We start from the raw sequence: 18,675 nt of genomic DNA on the forward strand, positions 1-18,675 counted from the left end.
TGCAACAGAAAAATACATAGCACAAGAATAATAGGTAAGCGTTTCAGCACTTAACAAGAACACAGGTAAACACAATTGGCTTAAGGTTAACAACTTACTAACAGACAATTGACACATAACCCACTCGGTCTGATTGGACAGACATGCTCTGATACCACTAATGTGACACCCTAAACTCAAATTGAAATTAAAAGTAAAATGCACTAATTTAGAAAAATATTTGCAGCGGTCCAAAAATAGAGTGTAAAAAAATTCCTTTTAAAATATAAGGCTCAAGACGTCACACACACACTTACACATTGCAGTTGCATAAAAATTCTTAATTAAAATTCCTTTACCGTTGAATATACTTGAGGTTTATTAAACAAATATTTATGACATAAAAACATGTTCAAACCCTAGAGACAGTTAATTTTTATCTCTAAATAAAAGATCGAGTATAACACAACTGATCAATAAAGTTTACATAACAAAAATTAGTTCATAACTCAACAAAACACAACAAATTACAACCACCCAGTATCACCTATCAGAGCATGAATCATCAACCGATAACCTGAAATAATTGTGCTCTCACAAGCACCAAAGACAAGCAACGAGGGGTGAGCTTCGAAAGCATATAATAGTATAAAATAATTGATAAGAACATGTAAAACATTAATTAAACATCGTATCATACCAAATCACACTTAACAATAATAATCAAGGTAAGACATTGATACAATCCACAATGTCAAGTAAGTCAACATACAAATCAAGTAATGTTATGCATGCTTTTATACTCTAGACTCCTCATCTTTCTTTGGTACCATTCTAACTTTGAAGTACTTGGTTAGGAGGCTTGATATTATGCCACCACACAAGTGTACGGACAATTCAAATTTGCTCTATCCTCATAGATAGATTCCCTCAACTCAACCAGAGACACATGTATGCGACAGTCGAGGAAAACGTGTGTTGCATGGTAGTTCGCGACATTTGGAATGCTACCTCCAAGTCACCTATGAATTCCCCACCCGAATACCTCCAAGGTCTAACTATCTTGCCTTAAGGCTCAACAACAGACCGCCACGATCAGGCTCATTCAATTGTACTTCCCCGAAATCATTAGGCTTATCAGACCCTACCTATATGATGACAAGATAATCCACACTTCAAACAAATAACATTCAGATTCTCCCCTCGTTGGCCTAGGCTACTCTCTCTATTAAGAGAACCATCATTGGCATAGGTTGAATTCATCACTATTCAATTAAATACAATATGCATTTCATGATATTCATAAGGGTGGTAACATCATAAGTCAACAAGTACATATCATCAATGTACATTTCCATAGTCAAATATGACATTCAAAATTTATCATCATAATACACAAGTTTCAACAAATAATACAATTCATCACATTTTATATCATATAACAATAAAAATGGTGGATATAAACAAAACACAGAATGCGTCAAATACACAATTCTACGATAATTGAACTACCATATGATCTTCAAAATTAAATCTAACAACACCCTATAAAAGTTTCTAACTTGTATTTTAACCTCACTAAATTCAAGTTTTCTCATTAGTCAATTATTACTCAAAAGGTTTAAGCCATACGTAGCGAGCCTCGAATGAGTTATAGGGAAATACAGTTTTCCCATTCATCTCACTTAATTTATACTCATGAATTCGAACTCACTCTCACCCCATACCTCAATCTCACGCTTTCATAAGATATAAAAACCAAAATGGTTTTCAGCAACCATGAGATGTCAACAACACGCAACGAACAAGTACAAAAGCATCGACGAATTTGCAGAGTCAATGAAACATGGCAGATAATTTAAGCGGGGCATAAAAATTAGGGTTACATATTTAATAAAAATATTATGCGAATAAACATATTCAAAATATCGTGAAACGGGTTATTAGAAAAGGTCTCACCGACGTATTGGAGCGCTAACAGAGTTCGACGTCAACTTCATCGAGATACGCAAATGAGTAGTGCTTCTTGAAGGTTTCAATGAGGGGAATCCAAAAAATGCTATCAGTTTTTCAAGGTGATGAACATACATATAAAGAAAATTAATCATAAAATTAATCAATATATATACTAAAATAAATTTAATACCAGATTACTTATTTAAAATCCTACTTCATTAATAAAATAATCTATTTTAAAATTTAGGGTGTTACAGTTCTAAGCCAATGTAGTTTATCTAATTAAAGCACCGGTATTAAAGGATTAAGATATTAGTTCATTTTGGTCTTTAATAGGTTTATTTTAATCCATATTAGTTCTAATGCAACGTAGTTCGTCCAATTAGTGCATCAGTCTTATGGGAATAAGATTTTTGTCACTTTGGTCTTTACATGATTTATTCTAGTCCATTTTGGTTCTTATTTAGTGTAAGTCGACCAATTAGTGCACTATTTTCAAATGATTAAGATTTTAGGTCATTTTCGTCTTTATGAGGTTAACTCTAGTCAATTTTGGTTCTTAGTCAATGTAGTTCGTCCAATAAGTGCACTATTTTTAAAGGATTATGATGTTAGGTCATTTCGTCTTTACGTGGTTAGCTCTAGTCAATTTTGGTTCTTAGACAATGTATTTTGTCTAATAAGGGCACTAGTTTTATTGGATTAAGATTTTAATTTATTTTGTTCTTTAATAGATTTATTCTACTATATTTTGTTTCTTAGTCAAATTAGTTCGTCCAATAAGTGCACTAGTTTCAACAGATTTAGATTTTTAGGTTATTTTGGTTGTTACTAAGTTTATTCTAGTCCATTTAGTTTTTAGCCAATGTAGTTCGTCTAATAAGTGCACTAGTGTCAATGTGTTAAGATTTCACGTGGTACAAGTCTTCAATAAGTTTATTCTTGTTCAATTTGGTACTTTACCGATGAAGTTCGTCTAATAAGTGCACTGATTTCAATAGACTAATATTTTAGGTCATTTTGGTCGTTAATAGGTTTGTTCTAATTTATTTTGGTTCTTAGGCAATGTGTATCGTCTACTAAGTGCCTAAGTCTCAATTTATTAATATTTTATGTCATTTTTTTCAATAATAACTACTCCATTTTAGTTCTTAGGCAATGTAGTTTGTCCAATAAGTGCATAAGTCTTAATTTATTAAAATTTTAGGTCAGATTGGTATTTAATAGGTTCATTCTTATGCATTTTGGTTCATAGCCAATATAGTTCGTCGAATAATTGCATATGTCGCAATTGATTAAGATTTTTGGTCATTTTGGACTTAACAATGTTTATTATAGTCAATTTTTGTTCTAAAGCAATGTAGTTCATCCAAAAATTGTAGACTGACTCATTGGATTAACATTTTGGATATCCTCGTCTTTACAAGGTGTATTCTAGTCCATTTCAGTTCTAAATTAATGTGATTTGTCCAATATAATCATAAACCTCAATGGATTATGATTTTAGGTCATTTATGTGTTTACTATATTGATTCAAGTCCATTTTAGTTCTTAGTTAGTGTAGTTCATCTAATAAGTTCAAAAATTTCCATTGATAAAGATTTTAGGTCATTTTGGTCTTTAATAGGTTTATTGTAGTCCATTTTAGTTCTTATTCAATTTAGTTCGTCCAATAAGTGCATAAGACTCATTGGATTAAGATTTTTATCATTTTATTCTATACAAGGTTTATTCTCATAAGACTCATTTTGTCCTTTTTTGGTTCTTTGCAAATGTAGTTTGTCTAATAAGTGCACAAGTTACAATGGTTTAGGATTTTAGGTTATCTTGGTCTTTAATAGGTTCATTCTAGTCCATTTTAGTTCTTAGTCAATGTAGTTCGTCCAATGAGTGGATAAGTCTCAATTGATTAATATTTTAGGTCATTTTAGTCATTATTGAATTTATTCTAGTCAATGTAGTTTGTGAAATAAGAGCACTAATATTAAAGGATTAATATTTTAATTCATTTGGGTCTTAAACAAGTTTATTCTCATCTATTTTGGTTCTTAGGCAATCTAGTTTGTCCAATAAGTGCGTAATTCTCATTGGAATAAGATTTGTATCACTGGAGTTTTTACAAGCTTAATTCTATTCCATTTTGTTTCTTAGTCAATGTCGTTTGTACAATAAGAGTACTAGTTTCAATGGATTAAGATTTTAGGTTATTTTGGTCTTTACGAGGTTTACTCTAGTCCATTTTTTTTCTCAGTCAATGTAGATCGTATAATAAGTGCAAAAGTTTCAATTGATTAAGATTTTAGGTTATTTTGGTCTTTAATAGGTTTATTCTAGTCCATTTTGGTTATTAGTCAGTGTAAATCGTCCAATAAGTACACTAGTTTCAATGGATTAAGATTTTACGTCATTTTGGTCATCACTAGTTTTATTCTAGTCCATTTTGGTCTTTGATGAGTTTATTCTAGTCCAATATGGTACTAAGTCTATGTAGTTTGCCTAGTAAGTGCATCAGTCTTATTTGAATAAGATTGTTGTCACTTTGGTCTTTACATGCCTTATTCTAATCCATTTTGGTTCTTAGTTAGTGTAAATCGTCTAATAAGTGCACTAGTTTCAAAGGATTAAGATTTTAGATCATTTTCGTCCTTACGAGGTTAACTCTAGTCAATTTTGGTTCTTAATCAATGTAGTTTGTCTATAAGGGCACTAGTTTCAATGGATTAAGATTTTCAGTCGCTTTGGTGTTTAATAGGTTTATTCTAGTACATTTTGTTTCTTAGTCAATGTAGTTCATCCAACAAGTGAACTAGTTTCGATGGACTTAGATTTCACGTGGTTTTAGTTTTTCATTAGTTTATTCTAGTCCAATTTGGTACTTAGTCAATGTAGTTCGCCAAATAAGTGCACAAGTTTCAATTGATTAATATTTTATGTCAGTTTGGTCTTTAATAACTTTATTCTAATCCATTTTGGTTCTAAGGGAATGTTTTTCGTCCAATAAGTGCATAAGTCTCAATTTATTAAGATTTTTGGTAATTTTTGTCCATAATTGATTTATTATAGTCTATTTTATTTCTTAGGGAATGTATTTTGTCCAATAAGTGCATAAATCGCAATGAATTAAGATTTTAGGTCATTTTGGTCTTTAATAGGTTCATTCTAATGCATTTTGGTTCCTAGACAATGTTGTTCGTCCAATAAGTGCATATGTTGCTATTGATTAAGAGTTTTGCTCATTTTGATCTTTATAAGGTTTATTATAGTCCATTTTTGTTCTTAATCAATATAGTTTGCGAAAAAGTGCATAAGTCTAATTGGATTAATTTTTTGGATATTTTATTCTTTAAAAGGTGTATTCTAGTCCATTTTAGTTCTTAGTTTATGTAGTTCATCCAATAAGTTCATAAACCTCAATGGATTAAGATTTTAGGTCATTTTTGTATTTACTAAGTTTATTCGAGTCAATTTTTCTTCTTATTCACTGTAGTTCGTCTAATAAGTGCATAAACTTAATGCATTAAGATTTTAGGTTATTTTGGTCTTTAATAGGTTTATTCTAGTACATTTTGGTACTTAGTAAATTTAGTTCGTCTAATAAGTGCATAAGTCTCATTAGATTAAGATTTGTGTCATTTTCTTCTTTACAAGATTTATTCTAGTCAAGTTTTTTTTCTTAGTAAATGTAGTTCGTCTAATAAGTACACTAGTTTCTATGGTTTAGGATTTGAGGTTATCTTGGTCTTTAATTGGTTTATTATAGTCCTTTTTAGTTCTTAGACAATTTACTTTGTGTAATTAGTGCATCGGCCTTATTGGAATAAGATTTTTATCACTTTGGTCTTTACAAGCTTTATTCTAGTCCGCTTTGGTTCTTAGTTAGTGTAACTCGTCCTATAAGTGCACTAGTTTCAAATGATTAAGATTTTTGGTCATTTTGGCGTTTAATAAGTTTATTCTTGTACATTTTGTTTCTTAGTGAATGTAGTTCGTCCAATAAGTGCACTTGTTTCAATGGATTAAGATTTTAGGTCATTTTGATTGTTACTAGGTTTATTCTAGTCCATTTTTGTTCATAGCCAATGTAGTTCGTCTAATAAGTACATTAGTTTCAATGAATTAAAATTTCACGGGGTTTTAGTCTTTCATAAGTTTTTTCTAGTTAAATTTGGTACTTAGTCAATTTAGTTCGCCAAATAAGTGCACAAGTTTCAATTGACTAATATTTTATGTCAGTTTGGTCTCTTATAGGTTTATTCTAATCCATTTTGGTTCTTAGGCAATGTTTTTCGTCCAATAAGTGCATAAGTCTCAACTTTCTTAAGATTTTAGTTCATTTTTGTCAATAATAGGTTTATTTTAATCCGCTTTAGTTCTTAGGCAATATTTTTTGTCCAATAAGTACATAAGTCTCGATTTATTAAGATTTAAGGTCATTTTTGTCAATAAAAGGTTTACCCTAATCCATTTTAGTTCATAGGAAATCTAGTTCGTCCAATAAGTATATAAGTCTCAACGGATTAAGATTTTTGATCATTTTGGTCTTTAATAGGTTCATTCTAATCCATTTTGGTTCTTAATCAATGTAGTTCGTCTAATAAGTTCTTTTGTTGCAAATGATTAAGATTTTTGATCATTTTTGTCTTTACAAGGTTTATTATAGTCCATAGTTGTTCTTAAGTAATGTGGTTCGCCTAAATAGTGCATCAGTCTAATTGGATTATAGTCCATATTAATTCTAAGTCAATATAGTTCGTCCAGCAAGATCATAAATTGTCAACGTATTAAGATTTTAGGTCCATTTTGTTTTTACTATGTTTATTCGAGTCCATTAAGTACATTAATCTCAAAGGATTAAGATTTTTGGTTTATTTTGGTGTCTAATAGGTTTATTGTAGTCGATAAGTCTAATTGGATTAAGATTTTTGTCATTTTTAGTTCTTTACAAGGTTTATTCTAGTCCATTTTTAGTTCTTGATCGATGTAGTTTCGTCTAATAAGTATACTAGTCTCAATGGTTTATGATTTTAAGTTATCTTGGTCTTTAATAGGTTTATTCTAGTCCATCCTGGTTCTTAGTCAATTTAGTTCTACCAATAAGTGCATGAGTCTCAATGGATAAAGATTTTAGTTAATTTTCGTCGTTAGAAGTTTATTCTAGTCCATTTTGGTTCTTAGTCATTGTAGTTTGTGTAATAAGAGCACTAATATTAAAGGACTACCATTTTAATTCATTTTGGTCTTTACAAGCTTAATTCTAATTCATTTCGGTTCTTAATCAGTGTAGTTCATCCAATAAGTGCACTAGTTTCAAAGAATGAAGATTTTAGGTCATTTTCGTCTTTATGAGGTTTACTCTAGTCAATTTTGGTTCTTAGTCAATGTAGTTCGTCTCATAAGGGCACTAGGTTCAATGGTTTAAGATTTTAGGTTATCTTGGTCTTTAATAAGTGTATTCTAGTTCATTTTGATTCTTAGTCAATGTAGTTTGTCCAATAAATGAATACGTTTCAATGGGTTAAGATTTTAGGTCATTTTAGTCATTACAAGGTTTATTCTATTACATTTTGCTTCATAGTCAGTGTAGTTCGTGTAATAAGAGCATTAGTATTAAAGGATTAAGACTTCAATTCATTTTGATCTTTAAGTGGTTTATTCTAATCCATTTTGATTCTTAGGCAATCTAGTTTTTCCAATAAGGGTGTAACTCATTGGAATAATATTTTTGTCACTTTGCTCTTAACAAGCTTAATTCTAATCCATTTTTTTCTTTATCAAATTTGTTTGTACAATAAGTGCACTAGTGTCAACTGATAAAGATTTTAGGTCATTTTGGTCTTTACGGAGTTTTCTCTAGTCCAATTTGGTTCTTAGTCAATGTAAATCTTCTAATAAGGGTACTAATTTCAATTGATTAAGATTTTAGATCATTTTGGTCTTTAATAGGATTATTCTAGTCCATTTTGATTCTTAGTGAGTGTAAATTGTCCAATAAGTGCACTAGTTTCAATGGATTAAGATTTTATGACATTTTGGTTGTTACTAGGTTTATTTTAGTCCATTTTGGTTCTTAATCAATGTAGTTCGTCTAATAAAAGCACTAGTATTAAAGAATTAGGATTTTAATTCATTTTGGTTTTTAATAGGGTTATTCTAATACATTTTGGTTCTAAGGCAATGTTGTTTGTCCATTAAGTGCATCAATCTTATTAGAATAGTACTTTTGTCGTTGTGGTCTTTACAAGCTTTATTCTAGTTTTTTTTTTTGTTCTTAGTAAGTGTAAGTCGTCCAATAAATGCACTTGTTTTAAAGGATTAAGATTTTAGATAATTTTCATCTTTACAATTTTAACACTAGTCTATTTTCGTTATTAATCAATGTAGTTTGTCTAATAAGAGCACTAGTTTCAATGGATTTAGATATTAAATTATTTTGGTGATTAATTGGTTTATTCTAGTACATTTTGTTTCTTAGTGAAAGTAGTTTGTCCAATAAGTGTACTAGTTACAATGGATTAAGATTTTAGGTCATTTTGGTCGTTACTAGGTTAGTTCCAGCCCATTTTGGTTTTTTTTTCCAATGTAGTTCGTTTCATAAGTGCACTAGTTTCAAAGGATTAAGGTTTCAGGTAGTTTTGGTATTTAATAAGTATATTCTAGTCCAATTTGGTACTTAGTCAATGTAGTTCGTCTAATAAGTGCACTAGTTTCAATGGACTAATATTTTAGGTCATTTGGTCTTTAACAGGTTTTTCAAATCTGTATTGGTTTTAAGGCAATGTTTTTTTGTCCAATAAGTGCATAAGTATCAATTTATTAAGATTTTGTCATTTTTACCAATAGTAGGTCTACTATAATCCATTATAGTTCTTAAGCAATGTAGTTTGTCCAATAAGTGCATAAGACTCTATGGATTAAGATTTCAGGTCATTTTGGTCTTTAATAGGTTCATTCCAATCCATTTTTCTTCCTAGCCAATGTAGTTGGTCCAATAGGTGCATATGTCCTAATTGATTAAGATATTTTTTTTATTTTGGTCTTCGCAAGGTTTATTATAGTCCATTTTTGTTTTAAGCAATGTAGTTCGTCAAAATGTGCACAAGTCTCATTGGATTACTTTTTTTGATACTTTTGTCTTTACAAGGTTTATTCTAGTTCGTTGTAGTTCTTAGATAATGTAGTTCGTCCAATATGTTCATAAACCTCAATGGATTAAGATTTTAGGTCATTTTTGTCTTAAATATCTTTATTTTAGTCCATTTTTGTTCTAAGTTGGTGTAGTCCGTCTAATAAGTGCATAAGTCACATTAGATTAAGATTTTAGGTCATTTTGGTCTTTAATAGGTTTCGGTTAGTTCATTTTAGTTCTTAGTCAATTTAGTTCGTTCACTAAGGGCATAAGTCTCGTTAGATTAAGATTTTTATCATTTTGTTCTTTACAAGGTTTATTCTACTCCACTTTTGGTTCTTAGTCAATGTAGATCGTCCAATAAGTTCACTACTTTCAATTGATTAAGATTTTACATCATTTTTGTCCTTACTAAGGTTATTCAAGACCATTTCGGTTCTTAGTCAATATAGTTCATCTAATAAGGGCACTAGTTTTAATTGATTAAGATTTTAGATCATTTTGGTTAATAATAAGTTTATTCTAGTGCATTTTGTTTCTTAGTCAATGTAGTTCGTCCAATAAGTGCACTAGTTTCAATGTAAAGAATTTAGGTCATTTTGGTCGTTACCAGGTTTATTCTAGTCCATTTCGTTTCTTAGTTAAATTTTTTTGTCTAATAAATGCACTAGTTTAATTGGATTAAGATTTAAGGTGGTTTTGGTCTTTAATATGTTTATTCAAGTCAAATTTGGTAATTAATCAATGTAGTTCATCTCATAAGTGCACTAGTTTCAATGGACAAATATTTTAAATCATTTTGGTCTTTGATAGGTTTATTCTAATCCATTTTTGTTTTTAGACAATGTTTTTCGTCCAATGAATACATAAATCTAAATTTAATAAGATTTTAGGTCATTTTTGTCAATAATAGGTTTATTCTAATCCATTTTGGTTTATAAGCAATGTAGTTCATCCAATAAGTGCTTAAGTCTAATTGGATTATGATGTAAGGTCATTTTAGTCTTTCATAGGATCATTCTAACTCATTTTTTTCTTAGCCAATGTAGTTCGTCCATTAAGTGATATGTCGCAATTGATTAAGATTCTTGGTCATTTTGGTCCTTACAAAGTTTATTATAGTCCATTTTTCTTCTTAAGCAATGTAGTTCTTCCAAAAAGTGCATAAGTCTCATTGGATTAAAATTTATGATATTTTTGGCTTTACAAGGTTTATTCTAGTCCATTTTAGTTCTTAGTCACTGTAGTTCATACTATAAATTCATAAATCTCATTGATTTTAGGACATTTTTGTATCGAGTCCATATTTGTTCTTAGTTGGTGTACTTTGTGTAATGAGTGCATAAATCTCAATTGATTATGATTTTAGGTCATTTTGGTCTTTAATTGGTTTATTGTAGTCCACTTTGGTTCTTAGTCAATTTAGTTCGTGCAATAAGTACATAAGTCTCATTCGATACAAATTTTTGTGAATTGGTTCTTTACAAGTTTAATTCTAGTCCATTTATTATTCTTAGTCAATGTTGTTCATGTAATAAGTGCACTAGTTTCAACGGTTTAAGATTTTAGGTTATTTTGGTCTTTAATAGGTTTATTCTAGTCCATTGTGTCTCTTAGTCAACGTAGTTCGTCCAATAAGTTCATAAGTCTCCATGTAAGAAAATTTTAGGTCATTTTAGTATTTACAAGGTTTATTCTTGTCCATTTTGATTCTTGGTTAATGTAGTTAGTGTAATAAGAGCACTAGTATTAAAGGATTAAGAATTTAATTCATTTTTGTCTTTAATAGGTTTATTCTAATCCATTTTTGGTTTTAGGTAATCTAGTTCGTCCAATAAGTGCGAAAGTCTCAATGGAATAATATTTTTGTCACTTCGGTCTTTACAAGCTTAATTCTAATCCATTTTTTTTATTAGTCAATGTAGTTCGTCAAATAAGTGCACTAGTTTCAATAGATTAAGATTTTTGGTCATTTTGGTCCTTACTAGGTTTATTATAGTCCATTTAGGTTCTTAGTCAATGTAGATCTTCTAGTAAAGGCACTAGTTTTAATTGATTAAGATTTTAGGTCATTTGGGTCTTTAATAGGTTTATTCTAGTGCATTTTGTTTCTTAGTCAATGCAGTTCATCCAATGAGTGCACTAGTTTCGTTGGATTAAGATTTTAGGTTATTTTGGTCATTATTAGGTTTATTCTAGACCATTTCTGTTCTTAGTCAATGTAGATTGTCTAGTAAGTGCACTAGTTTCAATGAATTAAGATTTCAGGTGTTTTTGGTATTTAATAAGTTTTTTGTAGTCCAATTTGGTACTTAGTCTATGTTGTTCGTCTCATAAGTGCACTGGTTTCAATGGACAAATGTTTTAGGTCATTTTGCCCTTTTATAGATTTATTCTAATCCATTTTTGTTCTTAGGCCATATTTGTCATCCATTTAATACATAAGTATAAATTTATTAAGATTTTAAGTCATTTTTGTCAATAATAGGTTTATTCTAATCCATTTTGGTTCGTAAGCAAAGTAGTTCCTCCAATAAGTTCATAAGTCTAAATGCATTAAGATTTAAGGTCATTTTTTTGTCTTTCATAAGATCCTTCAAATCATTTTGTTTCTTAGCCAATGTAGTTCGTCCATTAAGTGATATGCCGCAATTGATTAAGAGTTTTGGTCATTTTTGTCTTTACAAGGTTTATTATAGTCCATTTTTCTTCTTAAGCAATGTACTTCGTCCAAAAATTGAATAAGTCTTATTGGATTAAAATTTAGGATATTTTTTGATTTACAAGGTTTATTCTAGTCCATTTTAATTCTTAGTCGTTGTAGTTCATCCTATAAGTTCATAAATCTCATTGGATTAAGATTTTAGTTTATTTTTGTATCGAGTCCGTATATGTTCTTAGTCGGTGTACTTTATCAAATAAGTGCATAAATCTCAATGGATTAAGATTTTAGGTCATTTTGGTCCTTAATAGGTTTATTGTAGTCCACTTTGGTTCTTAGTCAATTTAGTTTGTGCAATAAGTACATAAGTCTCATTCAATTTAACTTTTTGTGAATTGGTTCTTTACAAGGTTTATTATAGTCCATTTCTTATTCTTAGTCAATGTAGTATGTCTAATAAGTGCACTAGTTTAAATGTTTTAAGATTTTAGGGTATCTTGGTCTTTAATAGGTTTATTCTCGTCCATTGGGGTTTTTAGTCAATTAAGTTCGTCCAATAAGTGCATAAGTCTCAATGTATTTAAATTTTAGGTTATATTAGTCTTTACAATGTTTACTGTAGTGCATTGTGGTTCTTAGTCAATGTAGTTCGTGTAATAAAAGCACTAGTATTAAAGGATTAAGAATTTACTTCATTTTTGTCTTTAATAGGTTTATTCTAATCCATTTTCGTTTTAAGGTAATCTATTTCGTTCAATTAGTGTGAACGTCTCAATTGGTATAATATTTTTGTCACTTCGGTCTTTACAAGCTTAATATTAATCCATTTTTGTCCTTAGTCAATGTAGTTCGTACAATAAGTTCACTAGTTTCAATGGATTATGATTTTAGGTTATTTTGGTTCTTACTAGGTTTATTCTACTCAATTTAGGTTCTAAATCAATGTAGTACTTCTAATAAGGACACTAGTTTTAATTGATTAAGATTTTAGGTCATTTTGGTCTTTAATAGGTTTATTCTAGTGCATTTTGTTTCAATGGATTAAGATTTTAGGTGTTTTTTGTCTTTAATAAGTTTTTTGTAGTCCAATTTGGTACTTCGTCAATGTAGTTCGTCTCATAAGTGCACTGGTTTCAATGACAAATATTTTAGGTCATTTTGGCCTTTTATAGCATTTTTCTTCTTAGGCAATGTATTTCATCCAACAAATACAGAAGTCTCAATTTTTTAAGATTCATGGTCATTTTTGTCAATAAGGTTTATTCTAATCTATTTTGGTTGGTATGAAATGTAGTTCATCCAATAAGTGAATAAGTCTCAATGGATTAAGATTTAAGGTCATTTTATTCTTTAATAGGATCATTCTAATCCTTTTTTTTTTTCTTAGCCAACATGTTTGTCCAATAAGTGCATATGTCACAATTGATAAAATTACAAGGTTTATTATAATCCATTTTTCTTCTTAACAACTAAGTTCGTCCAAAAAGTGCATAAGTCTCATTGGATTGAAATTTAGGATATATTTGTCTTTACAAGGTTTATTCTAGTCCATTTTAGTTCTTAGTAAATATAGTTTGTCCAATAAGTTCATAAATCTCATTGGATTAAGATTTTAAGTCATTTTTGTATCGAGTCCATATTTTTTCTTAGTTAGTGTAGTTTGTCTAATAAGTGCATAAATCTCAATGGATTAAGATTTTAGGTTATTTTGGTCTTTAATAAGTTATTGTAGTCCATTCTGGTTCTCAGTCAATTTAGTTCGTCCAACAAGTGCATAAGTCTTATTCGATTTAACTTTTTGTCTTTTTTTTCTTTACAAAGTTTATTCTAGTTCATTTTTTATTCTTATTCAATGTAGTTCTTCTAATAAGTACACTAGTTTCAATGGTTAAAGATTTTAGGTTATCTTGGAATTTAAATGGTTTATTCTAGTCCACTGTGGTTCTTTGTCAATATAGTTCATCCAAAAAGTGCATATATCACAATGGATTAAGATTTTAGGTCATTTTAGTTTTTACAAGGTTTACTTTAGTCCATTTTGGTTCTTACTCAATGTAGTTCCTGTAATAAGACCACTAGTATTAAAGGATTAAGAATTTAATTCATTTTGGTCTTTAATATGGTTATTGTAATCCATTTTGATTCTAAGGAAATCGAGTTCGTCCAATAAATGTGTAAGTCTTATTGGAATAAGATTTTTGTCACTTTGGTTTTTACAAGATTAACTCTAATCCATTTTTGTTCTTAGTCAATGTAGTTCGTACAATAAGTGCACTAGTTTCAATTGATTAAGATTTTAGGTCATTTTAGTCTTTTATAGGTTTTCTAAGCTATTTTGGTTCTTATTAAATTAGTTCGTTTAATAAGGGCACTAGTTTCAATGGATTAAGTTTTTATGTCATTTTGGTCTTTAATGGGTTCATTCTAGTCCATTTTGGTACTTAGTCAATGTAGATCGTCCAATTAGTGCACTAGTTTCATTGGATTTAGATTTTAGATCATTTTGGTCCTTACTAGGTTTATTCTTGTCCATTTGGTTTTTAGGTAATCTAGTTCGTCCAATAAGTGCTTAAGTCTTATTGGAATGTGGTTTTTATTACTTTGGTCTTTACAAGCTCAATTATAATTGATTTTGATTCTTAGTCAATTTAGTTCATCCAATAAGTGCATAAGTCTCATTAGATTAAGATTTTTTTTATTATTTTGTTCTTTACAAGGTTTATTCTAGTCCATTTTTTGTTCTTAGTCAATGTAGTTCATCTAATAAGTGCATTTGTTTCAATTATTTAAGATTTTAGATTATCTTGGCCTTTAATTGGTTCAATGTAGTCTATTTTGATTCTTAATCAATGTAGTTCATCCAATAAGTGCATAAATCTCAATGGATTAAGATTTAAGGTCATTTTAATCTTTTTCAAGGTTTATTCTAGTCCATTTTGGTTCTTAGTCAATGTAGTTTTTGTAATAAGAGTACCAATATTAAAGGATTAAAAGTTTAATTAATTTTGGTTTTTAATAGGTTTATTCTAATCCACTTTAATTCTTACAAAATCTAGTTCATCCAATAATTGCGTAAATCTCATTTTAATTCAAATCCAATTTTTTTCTTACTCAATGTGGTTCGCACAATAAATGCACTAGTTTAATGAATTAAGATTTAAGGTCATTTGGGCATTTACGAGGTTTACTCAACTCTATTTTGGTTCTTAGTCAGTGTAGTTCATCTAATAAGTGCACTAGTTTCAATAGATTAAAATTTTATGTTATTTTGGTCTTAATAGGTTTATTTTAGGTCATTTTGATTTTAGTCAATGTAGATCGTCCAATAAGTGCACTAGTTTCGATGGATTAAGAATTTAGGTCATTTTGGTTCTTACTAGGTTTATTCTAGTTCATTTTGGTTCTTAGTCAATTTAGTTCGTTTAATAAGGGCATTGGTTTCAATTGATTAAGAAATTAGGTCATTTAGTTCTTTAATATGTTTATTCTAGTGCATTTTTTTCTTAGTCAATGTAGTTCATCCAATAAGTGCACTAGTTTCAATACATTAAGATTTTAGGTCATTTTGGTCGTTATTAGGTTTATTCTAGTCCATTTCGGATCTAAGTCAAAGTAGTTTGTCTAATAAGTGCACTAGTTTCAATGGATTAAGATTTAAGGTGGTTTTGGTCTTCTATAAGTTTATCATAGTGAAATTATGTTCTTAGTCAATGTATTTCGTATAATAAGTGCACTAGTTTCAACGGGCAAATATTTTAGGTCAGTTTGGTCTTTTATAGGTTTATTCTAATCTATTTTTGTTCTTTGGCAATGTTTTTCGTCCAATAAATACCTAAGTCTTAATTTATTAAGATTTTAGGTCATTTTTGTCAATAATTTGTTTATTCTAATCCATTTTGGTTTGTAGGTAATGTTGTTCATCCGATAAGTGCATAAGTCTCAAAGTACTAAGATTTAAGGTCATTTTGGTCGTTAATAGGATCATTTTAATCCATTTTGGTTCTTAGCCAATGTAGTTCGTCCAATAAGAGGATATGTCGCATTTTGGTTCTTAGTCAATGTAGTTTGTGTAATAAGAGCACAAGTATTAAAGGATTAAGAATTTAATACATTTTGGTCTTTAATAGGTTTATTCTAATTTATTTTAGTTTTTTGGTAATCTAGTTCGTTCAATAAGTGTGTAAGTCTCATTGGAATAAAAAATTTGTCACTTTGGTCTATGCAGGCTTTATTGTAATCCATTTGTGTCCTAAGTGAATGTAGTTCGTACAATAAAGACACTAGTTTCAATGGATTTAGTTTTATGTCATTTTGATCCTTACTAGGTTTATTCTAGTCCATTCAGGTTCTTAGTCAATGTAGTTCACCTAATTAGGGCACTAATTTTAATTGATTAAGATTTAAGATCATTTTGGTCTTTAATAGGTTTACTCTAGTGTATTTTTTTTCTTAGACAATGTAGTTCCCCAATAAGTGCACTAGTTTCAATGGATTAAAACTTTTGGTTATTTTGGTCGTTACTAGGTTTATTCTAGTCCATTTTGGTTCTTAGTCAATGCACTTCATCTAATACGTGCGCTAGTCTCAATGGATTAAGATTTCAGGTAGTTTTGGTCTTTAATAAGTTTATTCTATTCAAATTTGGTACTTAATCAATGTAGTTCGTCTCAAAGTGCACTTGTTTCAATGGACAAATATTTTAGGTCATTTTGGCCTTTTATAGGTTTATTCTAATTCATTATTGTTCTTAGGCAATGCTTTTGCTCCAATAAATACATAAATGTCAATTTATTAAGAGTTTAGGTCATTTTTGTCAATAATATGTTTATTCTAATCCATTATGATTCTTAGGCAATGTAGTTCATCCAATAAGTTCATAAGTCTCAATGGATAAAGATTTAAGGTCATTTTTGTCATTAATAGGACCATTCAATCTATTTTGGTTCTTATCCAGTGTAGTTCGTCCAATAAGTGCATATGTCGCAATTGATTAAGATTTTTGGTCATTTTCATCTTTACAAATTTTATTATAGTCCATTTTTCTCCTTACGCAATGTAGTTCGTCCAAAAAGTGCATAAGTCTCATTGGATTAAAATTTAGGATATTTTTGTCTTTACAAGGTTTATTCTAGTCAATTTTAGTTCTTAATCAATGTAGTTCGTCCAATAAATTCATAAATCTCAACAGATTAACATTTTAGGTCATTTTTGTCTATACTAGGTTTATTCGAGTCCACTTTTATTCTTAGTCAATGTAGTTTGTCTAATAAGTGCAAAAATCTCAATAAATTAAGATTTTAGGTCATTTTTGTCTTTAATAGGTTTAATGTAGTCCACTTTTGTTCTTAGTTAATTTAGTTCGTCCATTTTTGTTCTTAGTTAATTTTGTTCTTGTCATTTTGTTCTTAGTTAATTTGGTTCTTAGTCAATGTACTTCGTGGAATAAGAGCACTAGTATTAAAGGATTAAGATTTTAATTCATTTTGGTCTTTAATAGGTTTATTATAATCTATTTTGGTTCTTAGGCAATCTAGTTCGTCTAATAACGACACTAGTTTTGTAACACCCCGTTTTTCTAAGCGAGGGTGTATTTTTTTTTTTAAAAGAATTAAAATAAAATAGAGAATTAAATAAGGTAAAATACATTTGGATAAATATTTAAGTCGTAACACAACGACGATTAAGTCAACAGAATTTACAAGCAGCGAAATAGTTTTTGAAATATGAATCCAAAGTATTTACACGTCAAAAGTTGGTACATGTAACCCATCGAAAATAACATGTCAAGCTGACAATATTAGTATAGGTACAGTCTTCCATTTTAAAATAAGTACAATACAAAAGAAAGACATCTGATCCCTCTATGTCAACCTAATCTGATCATTTTACAAGACAACTAAACACCCTGAGTGATCTCCACGCGCCCCGTGAGATCCTCCTAACATAGCTGCAGTCAAGCGTTCCCATCTCCATTCCCGTCCGTAGGGTACGAACCGGTAGGATCGTCCTGACTCTCATCTGAGGGCAAAGCCCAGATTTCCACAATAATTGTAAAGGGTCACCAACCGAAATTAACAGATAACACATAACATTTAAGTTTTAAATGCACAAAATAACCTTTCAACTAAGCATGCACCTTAAAAGGATTTTCCATATGCTAAAAGTTCATATAATGCTTGCCAATTAACAATGAACTCAAAATGAAGTTCTCAAATCATCAAGTAATACATAACTGACCAAAGCATTGATAAATCAATTGAGCAATCGATTATCTAACTCAAAATAAGGACTTTTGCTGAGCCAATCGATTGCCAAATCGATTTGGTCAGTTCTGCTGAGTTTCTGCATGACCAAATCGATTTCTAAGTCGATTTTGTCAGTTTTGATGAGCCCGTGGGTTGCCAAATCGATTTTGGCAGTTTTGCTGAGTTCCTGCCTCTCTGCCAATCGATTTCCAAATCGATTTCTTAAAAGATTTTGAAAGATATATTTATACAATCGATTGGCAAATCGATTAGGTTAAAATAGTGAACTTCCTGCAACTCATCCAATCGATTGGGAAATCGATTTCCCTCATCATTTTTCCAAAAATTCATAACTAACTCAATCACATTCATACATAATCTCAAATCCTAACACTTAGCACTGATAACGCAATCGCTACAACATCATTAGTTTCGAAATAGTATTGCAAGCAAACATGTTATCACCAAATTCCAAAACATAACACTTAACACTTATAACACAATTACTACAACATCATGGGTTTCGAAATGGTATTGCAATCAAACATGTTATCACCAAATTCCAAAACATAACACTTAACACTTATAACACAATTACTAAAACATCATGGGTTTCGAAATGGTATTGCAATCAAACATGTTATCACCAAATTCCAAAACATAACACTTAACACTTATAACACAATTACTACAACATCATGAGTTTC

This window comes from Cicer arietinum, chromosome 6, assembly GCF_000331145.2.
Source record: "Cicer arietinum cultivar CDC Frontier isolate Library 1 chromosome 6, Cicar.CDCFrontier_v2.0, whole genome shotgun sequence".
NCBI classification, from domain to species: Eukaryota; Viridiplantae; Streptophyta; class Magnoliopsida; order Fabales; family Fabaceae; genus Cicer; species Cicer arietinum.